Below are 14,180 nucleotides of genomic sequence, written 5' to 3' on the forward strand. Positions count from 1 at the left end.
ACCTTTGGCCGCCGGCAGTCTGAGCAAAATTAAATAACTGGTTACACTAAAGGCCTCAAGTGGTGGTGGAGGTGGCAGAAGGAATAAACAAGTAGAGGAGAAGGTCACAGCAAATATACTTGAAATGGGCAATTTCCTACAATTTTCCAAAACGAATTTAATTAGTTTTTAGCCCCTCTGTACCACTTGCTTCAACTTGATCCTCTAATGCAAAGTACTCAGAATACTGGCGCATTTTAGCAAGGGAGAATTTTCCTTCTCTACACCAGAAGCTCTTTTTTCTCCCTTTAAGATTTATTTACTTGAGAGATTGAGAGAGAGAGAGAGAGCGGAGGGGCAGGAGGGACAGAAGGAGAGGGAGAGGGAGAGATAACCTCAAGCAGACTCTGCACTCAGCACAGAAGCTGACGTGGGGCTCGAGCTCAGGGCCCTGAGATCATGACCTGAGCCAAATCAAGAGTCTGTTGCTTAACCAACTACACCACACAGGGGCCCCACCCCAAACTCTTTGGGCATCCTAGTTTATACAGCTTATGGGCTTCAAGAGGGCAGGGGTTAGGTTTCCTTCTCACAGAGCTCAGCACTTACCACACAGATCACTCAGCGGGTTTTGATAGAGTCTGTGTATTTACATGTACTTCGTGTAACCCAAAGGGAATCATCTGCTCTTGCTTCCTAACAGTATTTCATGCTACTCGCTTGTTTTGTGTGTTCTGCATGCTCGTAGATATCGGCTGCTCTGACGATAAGTTCCATGAAATTCCAAATGCTCATTCTGCCTGCGCAATAAGAGGGAGTCTCTGGAGCACACAGGCAGACTTGACTTTTATGTCATTTTGCTTGTGACCCATATGTACTCAGACAGCTTCAATGACTGGTTCTGAAATGGGATTTACACAAATGAGGGACGTGTCAGTCCAACACTGCCCTCTGATCAATGTCTTTCAGCTGGTCAGGTGACTGCAACAATAAGATGGTGGTCTAGCCAACACAGAAGAGGCTAAAGTTGGCCCCCTTGCTACCTGTTTTCCAAGTCATCAGCTCCTTACTTTGTAGACACCTCTTTACTGTCCAGCCGTCCAATCCCACAGCCCTCCTCCCTCCCCCACACGTACGCGCGCGCGCACACACACACTTGTTATACACACACTCACTTGCTGCTGGCGGCTGGTGCTTCCATTCGACATGTGAACCTTGAAAGGGAGTTGATTTCTCTCACTTGAGTTGTCTCATAAATCACTTAACCTTCCTCCTTTGCTCCACATTAACCTTTGGTTTTTAATTTCTTCCTTTTCACTTGATTTTATGGCCTCCTCTCTCCATAAAGGCTTTTTATAAGGATTTGTAGGGAGGTGACTCCCTAAAAATAAATTTCATTTTATACTTGACTACAGTGAGTCTAGCTCAGAACTTTAAATTTCAAATAACACGCTTCAAATGCACTGGCATAAAGAAGTAAACTAAAGATAATCAAAACATTCAAGAATCTGGGATATTCTCCTATACTCTCTCTTATGCTAAAGGTTTTTGTTTCCTTATTTTGCTTTTCTCTGGTCAACAAGAGATTGCTAGAAAACTGACAAAGAAGGTCAGTATTTTGTAAAGTTAGAAACTAAGAACTGTCAGGCTTTGTCTCCGTGTGGGCATCTAGCCAGCTTTTCACATGTATACATGTAGGTTCTCTCTGAGCTCTTTCCCCGTCCCCCTGACCCTGGGCTCCCCACGAAGAAAAGGAGGCCAGAGAGGCATCCTAGGGTATGTCTGTGTCTATTGTTCATCAGTGACCCAAAGACAAAAAATAGACAGCCCACAGAAAATAGGCAGCGGAGTGCTGCTGGTAGATGGAGTTCTCTGCCGGAAGATGAACAAAATGGCTGGGGAGAGGTCACTAAAAACATCACAGGGCGAAAAAAGATGCAGAGAATCCCAGAATCTCCATAGAGACAGGAGTGAGTATCCCAAAGACTAGAGGAGAGACACAATCCCCACTTTCAAGGAGCTTGCCGTGAGAATGGTAAGACATACACATACAGAAATAGCCTGGAGTCAAGACCCACTGTGAGGAACAGCCATCCATTTCAAGTGGGGGATGGCAAAGGGAAAAGGCTTTGCGAGCCGCGGACATCCAGAGAGGGCAAAGTTCCTCGTGCAGGTCATAGTGGTGATGTGGCTGTGCTTTTCTAGAGGGAACCAACAATGAATAGAATCAGGGAGAACAACACATCAGGAAGACAGCAAAGCACATTTTTAGGCACTTCTGGCATTTCCCCCACCTTCCAACTTCTGAACTGTCTTTTGTCACCAGCTAGGAGTCATCTGATATCTCTCCCCTTGGCACTACCTACATTGAAAAAAAACACTTTTCTCTTCACCTTCTCAGCTCACAACTCCCCACTTAGACCTCAGGTCTTAGCTTCCATTTCTGATTTCTACCTCAGAATGCCTTCCCAGGGGCCCTGGTTTACAGCAGTCATGCTACGCTAGGCATCTAGAGTCTCCTCTTCCCACAGAGACCCTGCTCATGTCCTGACCTCATGTTAAAGGTCTCTGACCCTGGCCACATGACTCTAAGCACCTGCTGGGCAGAGGCGACACCTAGCCCATTCACCCCCCTGTCCCCAGCATTCACAACACATTCACTCATGAGTTCTGACCAATTAAGGTAGAATCTGTCCATTAGGTCCACGGAGGACCCATATCACGCTGGACGAGGACAGCAGAAGTGGCATACATTCTTTATCTATATGAAAAAAAGAATCCAAATTTCTTGCCAGAGCCTAAGTTCACATAATGTTGTCTCTGTGAGGGGGGCTTGCTGACCAAAGCCCTCCTCATCTCCTAGATGAGGCATAAAAAATAAAAGATGTCATTACTGGGATCCTGGCTCCAGTTTTTAACCTCAGACAAAACCAATGAGAGCAAATGTCTCACAAGCACTTGGGAGATGCAGGAATAAGGCCTAAACTATAAGCTCTCTCTGCCTATACTTGGGCCTAAGACGGAGGCATCAAAAATGTGCTTATTAAATTTGCGGGTGGCGTTAAATTAGGTGACATCCCAACACTACGAACGGGTGGATAGAACTTCAGAATAATTGTAATCCACTAAGAAAGGATCCCAATAGAAAAAGGTGAAATGCAAAAGATACACAGAGGTGGTGATAGTAAGATGGTGGATGGCTGATTCAATCTCTCCCTTCTTTTTCTTTTCTCTGTCTCTCCCATACCCAGCCTCCTCCTCTGCACTTCCTCCGTCTCATACACACACAACTGAGATTACTGCTAATTCCAATTAAGTTAACAAACATTTACTGAGTACCTGCTCTATGGTAAGTACTGCACCAATTAAGTATACAAACAGGAAGAACATAGTCTCTGACTCTAAGAGGCTTATAAGCCTAATTAGGGAGATAGATACACACTCCACGAGTCACAAGTGAGGGACAAAGTTTGCAGATGGTGATATGTACGGGGACTCAGCAGCACACAGGGAACACTGAGGATCAGGGAAGACTTTCCCCAGGAATTTACATGTAAACTAAGTCTTCAAGGATAAGTGGGGTTGGCCAAATAGATACATGAAGAAAATTCCAAAAGGGCAGAAGAACAATCTGGAAGTGACTGATAAATGAAAGATGGGGTGGCCGTCTCAGAACCACACAATAGGGCCTGTAGAGTGTGCAAGCTAAGTAGGGCTGTGGGGAGCGCATAGATGGTGACAGGAGTCCAACTGCAAGCTAAGTCACTGACCATCATCTAGCATCTTTGGAGGATTATACTGTAGATATTCATAAACATGCGAGGACTTGACTTACTAGCTTGGCCGGAAACAATCTGGAAGTCTTCCAGGGCCAGGTGATTTTTACAGAGAAAAAATATGTTCTACTGCCCTAGAAAATACCCTGACTCCTGCCAGTATCTTCAAAATGTTTGGTGGTTACCATCAGGCAGGCTCAACTTGGTTTTATGGATCTACCAATGAGGTCAAACCTATCATGGCAGGTAGAAAATATTCCACATTAAACAATGGAGACCACGTTACCAAACTGCCATCAGCCATGGGGTGGTCGGTGTAAGGAAGAGCGGCAGGATTGGATAATCACTTCTAGTGTCGGGGGAAGTAAAATTGTTCGTTTATATTTCAGAATGCTAAAAAGTATACAGGAATAATATTACATACACTACGTACTGCTCATTTAGCTGAAGAGCTAAAATTTCAGATAGAACTAAAAGCCATATGCAGATGTTCCACTCCATTTCCTTCCGTATATCACTACTGTGAATTTCTCATTCTCCTGCATGCTTATTGATATATTTACTCCACGTGAATATCTCTAAAAATAATATAAAATAATTTCTATATGTTTTAAGTATTATCCAATGAGATACATAAGGCACAAAAAGCAGGGGTTTTTTTTGAAGCCTCCTTTTTAAGATTTGTACTGATAAATGTAGCTCTGGTTTATTCATTTCACAGATCTAGAGTATTCAACCGTATGAAAATATTACACTCTGCTTATCCATTCTTCCAGAGATGGACTTGGAAAAGGTTTGCAGCTTCTTGCTAGGAGAAGCAACACTGTAATAAATTTCCGTGCACTTCAGGAGAATCTTCTCCAGTATTGATAAGTGTAAGTGCATCTTCTACTCTCCCTTAGGAGATCTTGGTGAACTGTTCTCCAGAATTGGAGCAATTGACAGCCTGCACAACAGAGCATGAGTTTCTTTATAACCTCAAAACCACTTGGTGAAAGCCAGATTTAACTTCTGCCAACCTTATGGATGTGAAATGGTTCTTGTAGTTTTGATTTGTTTCCCTGATTACTACTAAAGGGGAGCATCTTCTCACATTTACTACACAATTTGGTTTACTGTTCTAGAAAATGCTTTTTCAAGACATTTGCCAATTTTTCTATCGGACTGTGTTTTGTAGAATTTCTTTTTACATGTTGATACCATTACTTTGTTAAAAAAATATAGATAAAAACAAATTGTTACTGTGTATTAAGGCTTTGAAACTGTTCATGCCCCTTGATCAAATAATCACACTTAATGGATAAAAGCTAAGAAGGGAATAAAAGTAGGTTAAAAGATTTAAGGCTCCAAAGATGTTCATCAGGGCATTGTTTATAATAATGAATACAACAAGCAGTATACTTACATAATAGCCACAAAAAGAAAAAAACATGAAATACTCCAACAGGAAAAAAGGGATTGGCATTCCTGTAAAGTAGACTAATATAGAGACATTAAAACAGCGTTTATAGAAGAATGTTTAACATACAGAAGAATGTTAAAAATACATTAAATAGAAAAAGCACACTGCAAAACATTCTTATGGGAAAAAATGACAGTAAGTGAAGTTATGCTAGTTTATGGGATTATATTTCCTTCTTTATTTCCTATATTTTTCCTCCAAAATTTCTATAAAGTATATGAAATACTTTTTTAAAAGCTAAACCTATAAGTATAGTGGAGATTCTCCCAGAATTAGATTCTCAGGAGAAAAATTCATCCAAGAGACAGAATTTTGAAGAGCACCAGATTGCAAGAGCCACGGAAAGCTGCAGATAAGAACGGTGTGTACGTGTATGCCGGACTTGTGTTCACAAGGCCAGACATTCCAGCCAAACCCACAGAAAATGATCACTCTTAGATCACTGCTGTCTCTCCTAATGGAAAATAATAACCTGAGAAGTTCTGGGGCTTCCATACACAGCACAGCTCCCTGCTTCCCAAAGGGTTTACAATCTAAGCAAGACAGATGAGCCAATTAAGACAAACAGACGGGGATGGGAAAGGCAATTTGTACCCCCGTCATGGAATAGGCACATGGTTTCTATGTCTCTGCTTACATTTCAGATTGGTTTAAGGAGAGTCAAGACAGATTTAAGTGGAAAACATAACCAGAACTGAATTCTGATGGTTAGAAAGTGAACATATTTTATGTAGCTGATAGAAGAAGACATCAATTCAGAACAAGAAGACCAATTTTAATACACCTCGATCCCCAAGTCTGATGGTCTAGACCACTGGTATAACTCTTTTTAGTTTATAGAATATTTGCTTGTGATTTTCCAAATTTCTCGAAGAATCAAGGTCAAGTACGGAACAGAAAAGAGAGAATATCCCTCAGAGTCAGACAGACCTAGGTACCATCTTGGGCACAATAATGAGCTCCTTCATCCTCAAGTTCCTGCCTGGTGACAGAACACAGTCTGAACCCTGCATGGCTGCTGGACCGTTAGAGATAGTAAAAATAACCACAATGTGTGGCATGTCCGAGGCCCTCAATTAATGGAAAATATTAATCCCGGGAAACACAGAAATTTCTTCTACATCTAGAACTGGAGTATCATCAAATACTATGTCCCAGATATTTTATTGTTATGGTGTATAAATTGAATAAAATTCTAAACGTTTTGATTAAAAGCTCATTAACAGGGGCACCTGGGTGGCTCAGTTGGTTGAGCTTCCAGCTCTTGATTTTGGCTCAGGTCATGGTCTCAGGGTTCTGGGATCGGGCCCCTGGTTGGTCCCCATCTGGCCCCACATCAGTTCCCACAGCGGGGCTCCACACTCAGCAGGGAATCTGCTTGAAGACTCTCTCTCTCTCTCTTTCTCTCTCCCTCTGCCCCTCTCCACCATCTCTCAAATAAAAATAAATAAATATTTTTTTTAAAAAAGCACTATTCATGTTCAAGCTTTACTTTTCCTATTTACAATATATTTTTCATCTTATCTAATCACAAAGTAGAGCAATTTAGAAGATACTTTATAAAAAGGAGTCACCCATAGTCAAAGGCAAAACTACTACCTCCTCCTGTTTCTTGTTCATGTAAAATATACAATTAATATTTTAATCTAGCTCCTAAAATAGTATCCAGCCATTTCTCCTGTTTTGCCAAGAAGAGACAGATGGTGAATCAGCTTATAAATCAGCCCCCAAAATTCTTGAAGGCAAATAAGTGCTTTATAAATCAGGGTTTTAAAAAGGGCTCATTTTTATAACAGTTATTACTTTGAAGCAATCTTTCCCTAATTATCTTTATAAACATTAAACATGGCTAATTTATGAGTTCCTGAACAGTTTTGGGTTTTTCAATGAAACAATCAAGATCCCACATGCCTGCCTTTTCTCTTTTAATCATCGCTAACATATACAATGACCTTGATCGGCCCTCTGGTCCGTTAAGCTGTGACCCTAACAGACAATGAAACCATGCTGAGAAATTACTACTCAGCATTAAAATTCAGAATATATTTGAAAATGACTTTGGAATTATAAGACACCTTGAGTGTTTGGCTGTGGCCTCACTTCCAGGAAAAAGAAACCATCGGGGGAGAAAAATGATATATAAGCATTGCCAAAAGTCTCCCAAACCCCTCAGAACCTCCAAAACATTTTTACCTTTATGCTGACATTTCCTCAGTTGCGCAGAGAAAAAGGGGAGGGTGATTATGCTACCCCACTTTTGAATACACTGAGAGCTGGTGTCTTACCGAAACTGTAAGAAAGGGGATATAAGCAATAGCATGGAGGATGATAGGGGCAGGGAGGGAAATCTGAAGAGAGAGAAATCAGAGAAGGAGATGAACCATGAGAGACTATGGACCCGGGAACCAAAAAAGGGTTTCAGAGGGGAGGGGGATGGGGTAACCTGGGTGATGGGTACTAAGGAGGGCATGTGTTATGACAAGCACTGGGTGTTATAAGCAACTAATGAATCGCTGAACACTACATCAAAAACTACTGATGTACTATACACTGGGTAACTGAACATAATAAAAAAAGGGGGGGGGGTATATAGACAGAATGTTCCAGGACTTCTATCAAGTTAATAAAACACCAAATTAGACCAACCATATTCTAACTTGGTGCATTCAATTATAAGAAAGTGTGTACTGCTTTCTAATTAGAGAAGTCAAATTTCTATAACAAGGCACAATGGCCTGGAGAGTTATTTTATATAGTGACTCTTCTGTTATTACAGGGCTGTGATCTCTGATCTATCCACAGTTCGAAAATCCCCAAAGCACTGAAAACTCATTTAATTGCAAAACCTGGTCCAACCAGAAATCATTTAATGATTAAACCCAACCTGGCCCAATGTGAAGCTATGATACTCAGCCCACCAAAGTGCCTCCTCCATATGTTTTGTCGCTGAAATATTAAAGTATTTGGTTATAAGCTACTGCCCCAGACCCTGCTGAGGATATCATGCATATGTTACAGTACATGCCTCCTCCCTAATGCATTTTAAAAATTGTGCAGTGTTCTGAATTCTGACTCCAAGGGTTTTGATACAGGACAATGAGCCTCTTTTAACAATTATATCTTCTTTTCTCCCAACAGGGAAAGAGAAAGAAGTTAATGCTTCCATTCTAGGGTTGTTGAAACAGCCGGACCTTAGGCCAGTCACCAAAAATGGTGATGCCGTTGCCTCCAGATCAGAGGCCACAGTGGGTTGGCCCTCACCACCATGCATCAAGAGAATGGCTCCTTCTGGGCACATGATACAGGCACACTAAACTAAATTACTTACCAGCCAAGGGATAAAGGCAATAAGGACAGGTGAGTGCATTGTTATGAGTTTGTATCTTTATATAGAACAGGGACTGAAGTTGGGATCATAACTCTTCTGATTAACCCAAAGAAGGGAAGCATTAATGGAAGAAAAGAGATAATAATTAAAAGGTCCCTGGTGTGCATCGGTGTATATGTCTGTGTGTGTTTTTATGAAAGAGAAGCACTATATTACACATTGGACCATACATGTCAAAGGACATTAAGGAAGAAGTCAAAGACATGGCACTTTGGCCAGGTCAGGTACAGAGGCACAATGAGGACACAGTCAGAGACGCTGGGTGCAGAAGTGATAGATTTGAATCATGGTTTCAGAACCAAGAGATAAAACTCTAAAAAAAGGCCTCCTGGGTAGTCACGATCCCAGGGTCCTGAGATGGAGCCCCACTGTGGGGAGTCTGCTTCTCCTTCTCCCACTCCCTCTGCTGTGTTCCCTTCTCTTGCTGTATCTCTCTCTGTCATATAAATAAATAAAATCTTAAAAAAAAACAAACCCTAAAAACAGATCCAGAAACACCCCTCAATTTCAGCTTTTTGACTGCTTGTTTTCCATTTTCCTTTCTCACTCTCTGGCTTAACTGAATAATTGATAACAGTAATAACCATCCCGTATACCTATATAGATAGTATTCTACAGTTTAACAAATACTTTCATTCCATGACTTTTTTTTTTAAGATGACAATATTCTAAGAAGAGGTAATATTATCCCTAAAAAAGAACTTTAGAGTCATAAAGTCAGTTCAAATTATGGTTTGATGATTCCTACCTTACATAAATTAACAAAGCTAGTAAAGCCTCAGTTTTGTCATCTGGAAGATGAAAACAATAACCTGCTGAACAGATTTGTTAACAGAATTAAATGAAGCGATACATATGAAAACGCTTCCCAGCCCTTACTAACACCAACACCCTACAACTAGCACTTGTAACCATGGCGATTACATCTATGACCTTGATCACTCACGGTTTACTCCTAGGAGTTATTTCCAAACCTTTCTCTCCTCTTCCACGAAGGCACAATTTATTATTGATGGCAGTGCTTTATAATATGGCCCAGATCAGTACCAGGACTCCTCAATTCAATTTTCACTTTAAAAATAATTCTGATAATTGCATTGGCTTACTCTGAACTTCCTGGCATAACGTAAACTGTATTCTAGCAAGACACTCAACATTTAAAATGCAATTCCATTAGCTTGCAATTAGTAGTTTTCACACGTATCGGAAAAATAAATTGATTTAGCACCTTTCTCCTGTCCACAGTAATACTGAGTATTTTTTTTCCTTGCTGTTATTGTACCCTGGCTGCAAATATTAGTTACCCTAACTGCGTATCACGTAAATCAAATAAATGCTTTCCCCCCATGCTTTCCCCCCTTAATCACATCGGCAGCTGCTCCAGTATGTTTCAATGGCCATCCACTGGAACTCATTAAGAAAGCATTATGTATAGTAAATTAAAATGCAAGGTCTATGATCTGCAGACCAAAAGATGACAAAGCTTATCAAATGTATGCTTTGGCCTTCTCATTAGCTCTCAGGGTTTAAATGGCATTGTCCTCTCAAACAGGTCCCAGAGCATTTTTATTTGTTGTGAGTAGAACAAAGTCAGATGAGTATTCTGTGCTAGAGCTATTTCAACATCCCAAAGAAATAACTTTAAACAGAAATCGGAGCCTTAGATTGAGGCCAGGACTATTCTAAGAACTGTTCAGAAGCACTTATTTTTCCAATTCATCTTTTCAATGTTCTTCCACAATAATCAGATTCATCCATTCCAGCACTGTTAGTCAATCCATGATTATCAGATGCAATGGTATATTTCTATGAGAAACAGTTCCCACATGGACCTTTTTTTTTTTTTTAAAGATTTTATTTATTTATTTGACAGAGAGAGATCACAAGTAGGCAGAGAGGCAGGCAGAGAGAGATGGGGAAGCAGGCTCCCCACCGAGGAGGGAGCCCGACACGGGGCTCGATCCCAGGACCCTGAGATCATGACCTGAGCAGAAGGCAGAGGCTTTAACACACTGAGCCACCCAGGCGCACCCCACATGGACCTTTTAAGAGGCTCTACTTCTACTTCCGCTGGGCATCCATGCCATGATAGCTGTTCCCTAAGCTACCCTCCTGGCTGAAGCCATTCCTGCTAATGGGAGCAGAATGTAGGTATGGGGGAAGTCCCAAATCATCCCATATGAGAAATAGCTGGGGTAGTTGTGGATACTGACTTAGGAAATTAAAATCAGAGGGAACATGATATCTTCTTCAGACATTTCAGGATGGCAACTTCAGCCAAGGATGAGACTCACACTGCAGGAACCCCAAGGAACCTATATGTAATAACCATACATGACAGGAAGCCTTTGGCTGGCTTTAAGAGACAGCCCTTTGTGACAGAGCTGTGGGCCATTTAGATAACCACCACCTACAGGGAGTGTTAAAGGAGCAATCCCTCCACCACATGGGACTAGGTGAGTTTCTTTTTTTATTAAGATTTTATTTATTTATTTGACAGAGAGAAACAACAAGAGAGGGAACACAAGCAGGGGAAGTGGGAGAGGGAGAAGCAGTCTTCCCACTGAGCAGGGGGCCCGATGCGGGGCTCAATCCCAGGACCCTGGGATTATGACCTAAGCTGAAGACAGATGCTTTAAAGACTGAGCCACCAGATGCCTGGACTAGGTGATTTTTAACTGTCCTTCCAATTATTACATCCTTTGAACTACTGGGTGTTATTGTCCATTAAAGCACTAGTCACCCTTTATATATATATTTTTAAAGATTTTATTTATTATTTATTTCAGAGAAAGAGAGAACATGAGCAGGCAGGAGCGGGAGAAGCAGACTCCCCATTGAGCAAGGAACCCAATGCGGGGCTCAATCCAAGGACCCTGAGATCATAACTCAAGCCTAAGGCTGATGCTTAACTGACTGAGCCCCCCAGGAGCTCCCTTTATACTTCTAAGTGGAAACTTGAAGATGACTATTGTCTTCATATCCCCAGCATCTAACACAGTGGGTAGCACATACTTGTGAGACAAAGGCCATGCTTTATTGAGGATTTACTAGGTGCGATGTATGTGAATTCATTGTATCTTGACACTCCTATGGTTTCACCAAAATGCTGGTATGTATTATTTCTTTTTTTACAAGTTAGGAAACAAAGGCCACAGAATTTAGGTCGTTGTCCAAAGGAAGGGTTTGAAACTGCAATTCAAGCCCCTGTTTTTCTAACTGGAAAGTCCTGGAGTTGACAAACCCTAGTACAGATCTGGCTACCAATTGTCTAAGAGTTAACCTGGGCTGCTTGTTGGAAACACAGATTCTAGAATTACTTAGAAAAGCTGCCAGAGTAAGTATCTGTGGGACCCAAGGGCTGGTATATTTTAACAAAATTCCCAAGTCAATTCTGATGCTAATAAAAATAACTACTAATTAGTGAACACATTAATTGCCAGTTAATACCCTAAGAGCTTTTTCCGGGCCTTTTCGTTTATTGTCACAGAAACTCTATGAGGTAGCTTCTAGTATTATCCCCATTTTAAAGATAAGGAACCTGAATCTAGAAGGGTTCCGAGTCTTCAGCAAGGTTACACATCCTGCCAGCTAGGAAAGCAGGAAATTGTACATGGGTCATTTTGTTCCAGAACCAGGACTTTTTCTACTTCTTCTTTTTTTAAGATTTCTTTATTTATTTTAGAAAGAGAGAGAGAGAGAGAGAGAGAGAAAGTGAGAAGGTGGAGGGACAGAGGGAGAGGAAGACAGAAAGTCTTGAGCAGACTCCCCACTGAGTGTGGAGCCAGACTTGGGTGCAGCATCACAACCGGGAGATCACCACCTGTGCTGAGACCAAGGCTTAGATGCTCAACCAGTGGAGCCGGGCAGGCACTCCCAGACCAGGACTCTAAAACACTGTGCTATGCTACCTATTCCACAGACTATATTTAGCGAACAGTACATAAATTTGGTCTTACACAATTGTTAAGGATCTTTTAAGTGCTGGCACAGGTAATTTGTTTCTCTGTGAAGTTTCCCAAAATACTCATGAAAAATAACCTTCACTCCACCACGCTTCTCAAAAACACATCGGAACACCCTCTGTCACCCCATGAACCAGCAAAGATGGGGCCCCTCCATGCAGACTGTGGGGTTCATGGATCTTGATGCTTCGTGACACAGTTCTCAGCCCACAGAAGACACCAACGTGTGCTTGTGGTAGGAAAAAATAATGGGCATAAAAGGTGCCAAATGGACAAAAGATTTGGCCGCAGGATAGTAGTATTTCTCTCTGAGATGAAAGAGAACATGAAGTGTTGGAGGTTCTGTTGGCCAAGGAAAAAGACAAATATTCCTTTAACCTCTTATAATTTGTCATAATTTCAATTCCTAAAGCACAGTTCTTTCTTCTCCCAGCTTTACTGAGGTATAATTGCAAAAGCATATGGAATTTTGAGGTGTACAACACAATGAATTGATATATGTTATGTATTATGAAATGATGACCACAATAAGGTTAGTTAGCATATCCCTACTACATATATTTACGTGTGTGTGTGTGTGGTAAGAAGTTTAAAGTTTTAAGATCTAATCTTTTGGCAAGTTTCTCGAATACAGTGTTGTTAACTACAGTTACCATGCTGTACATTAGATCCTCAAAACTAGATCCTTAAAACTAGAAGTTTGTATCCTTTGACCAACAGCTCCCCATGTCCCCCATCCCACAGCTTTTGGTGACCACCAACCTCCTCTCTGTTTCTATAAGTTTGTTTTTTTAGATTCCATATACAAGTGAGATCACACAGTATTTGTTTTCCTATATTCAACTTATTTCATTTAACATAATGCCCTTAAGATCTATCCATGTTGTTGCCAATGGCTTCCACTGTATATAAGTATTTTCTGTATATATACATTTTCTTTACCCATCTCTCTTCTCTGATCAGCAGACACTGAGGTTGTTTCCATGTCCTCACTATGAAACACAATTCCTAATGAAAAGCATTAACAAAGGAGAATCAGTCACTGCCCAGGATATTAACACTTGAAAGCGAATGAATAATTGAAATTGTGAACCTTCCAACATGAGCAAAGGCACGACTGGCGAGATATTCACCAAGCATCCCGGGTTTTCTCGATGAAGAAAAAGGGAGAAGCTCTGCTTTGTGGGCGTTCTGTAAGTGGCCCCCTGCTTTCCCCGGGTTGCCTTCTCCTCGGTGTTTGTTCACTTTGCTTTCACCTTCCCCCGCCATTTCTAAACACAAAAGGATGATGAGTCTGCCTTAACAGTCCAGATAAAATCTCCCTACAGCTTAGATGAGCTGGCATTTTCTTTATAAGCCAAGGGAAAGAAGATTAACTAAGAAAACATATACAGTATAAAAACACTCCTTTGCAGAGTATGAGATTCTGGTCCTAAGAATCTCAGTGATACAGCAAGGAGCTTTCCTAAGCCCCACCACAGTCCCAAAGGGTAAGGGTATCATCAAGGTATCCCCCTTCTCTTTTTCCAGCAAGGTTGACTTGTCACTACTACCATGTCACTAAGGATTAGTTAATGTCACAATATTTATTGAGCCGCATATCAGGCACA

The 14,180-nt window shown here is 41.2% G+C and overlaps 1 protein-coding gene and 1 pseudogene across 3 annotated transcripts in view; one reads left to right on the forward strand and one right to left on the reverse strand.

The window, feature by feature from the left end:
- FAT3 (FAT atypical cadherin 3) overlaps positions 1-14,180 on the reverse strand; it is a 662,765-nt gene that overhangs the window by 396,241 nt on the left and 252,344 nt on the right. The window lies entirely within an intron of this gene.
- The window catches only part of LOC131818760 (AP-3 complex subunit sigma-1-like), a 149,583-nt pseudogene that overhangs the window by 50,010 nt on the left and 85,393 nt on the right, over positions 1-14,180 (forward strand).

Source organism: Mustela lutreola, chromosome 1 (assembly GCF_030435805.1).
Source record: "Mustela lutreola isolate mMusLut2 chromosome 1, mMusLut2.pri, whole genome shotgun sequence".
NCBI lineage: Eukaryota > Metazoa > Chordata > Mammalia > Carnivora > Mustelidae > Mustela > Mustela lutreola.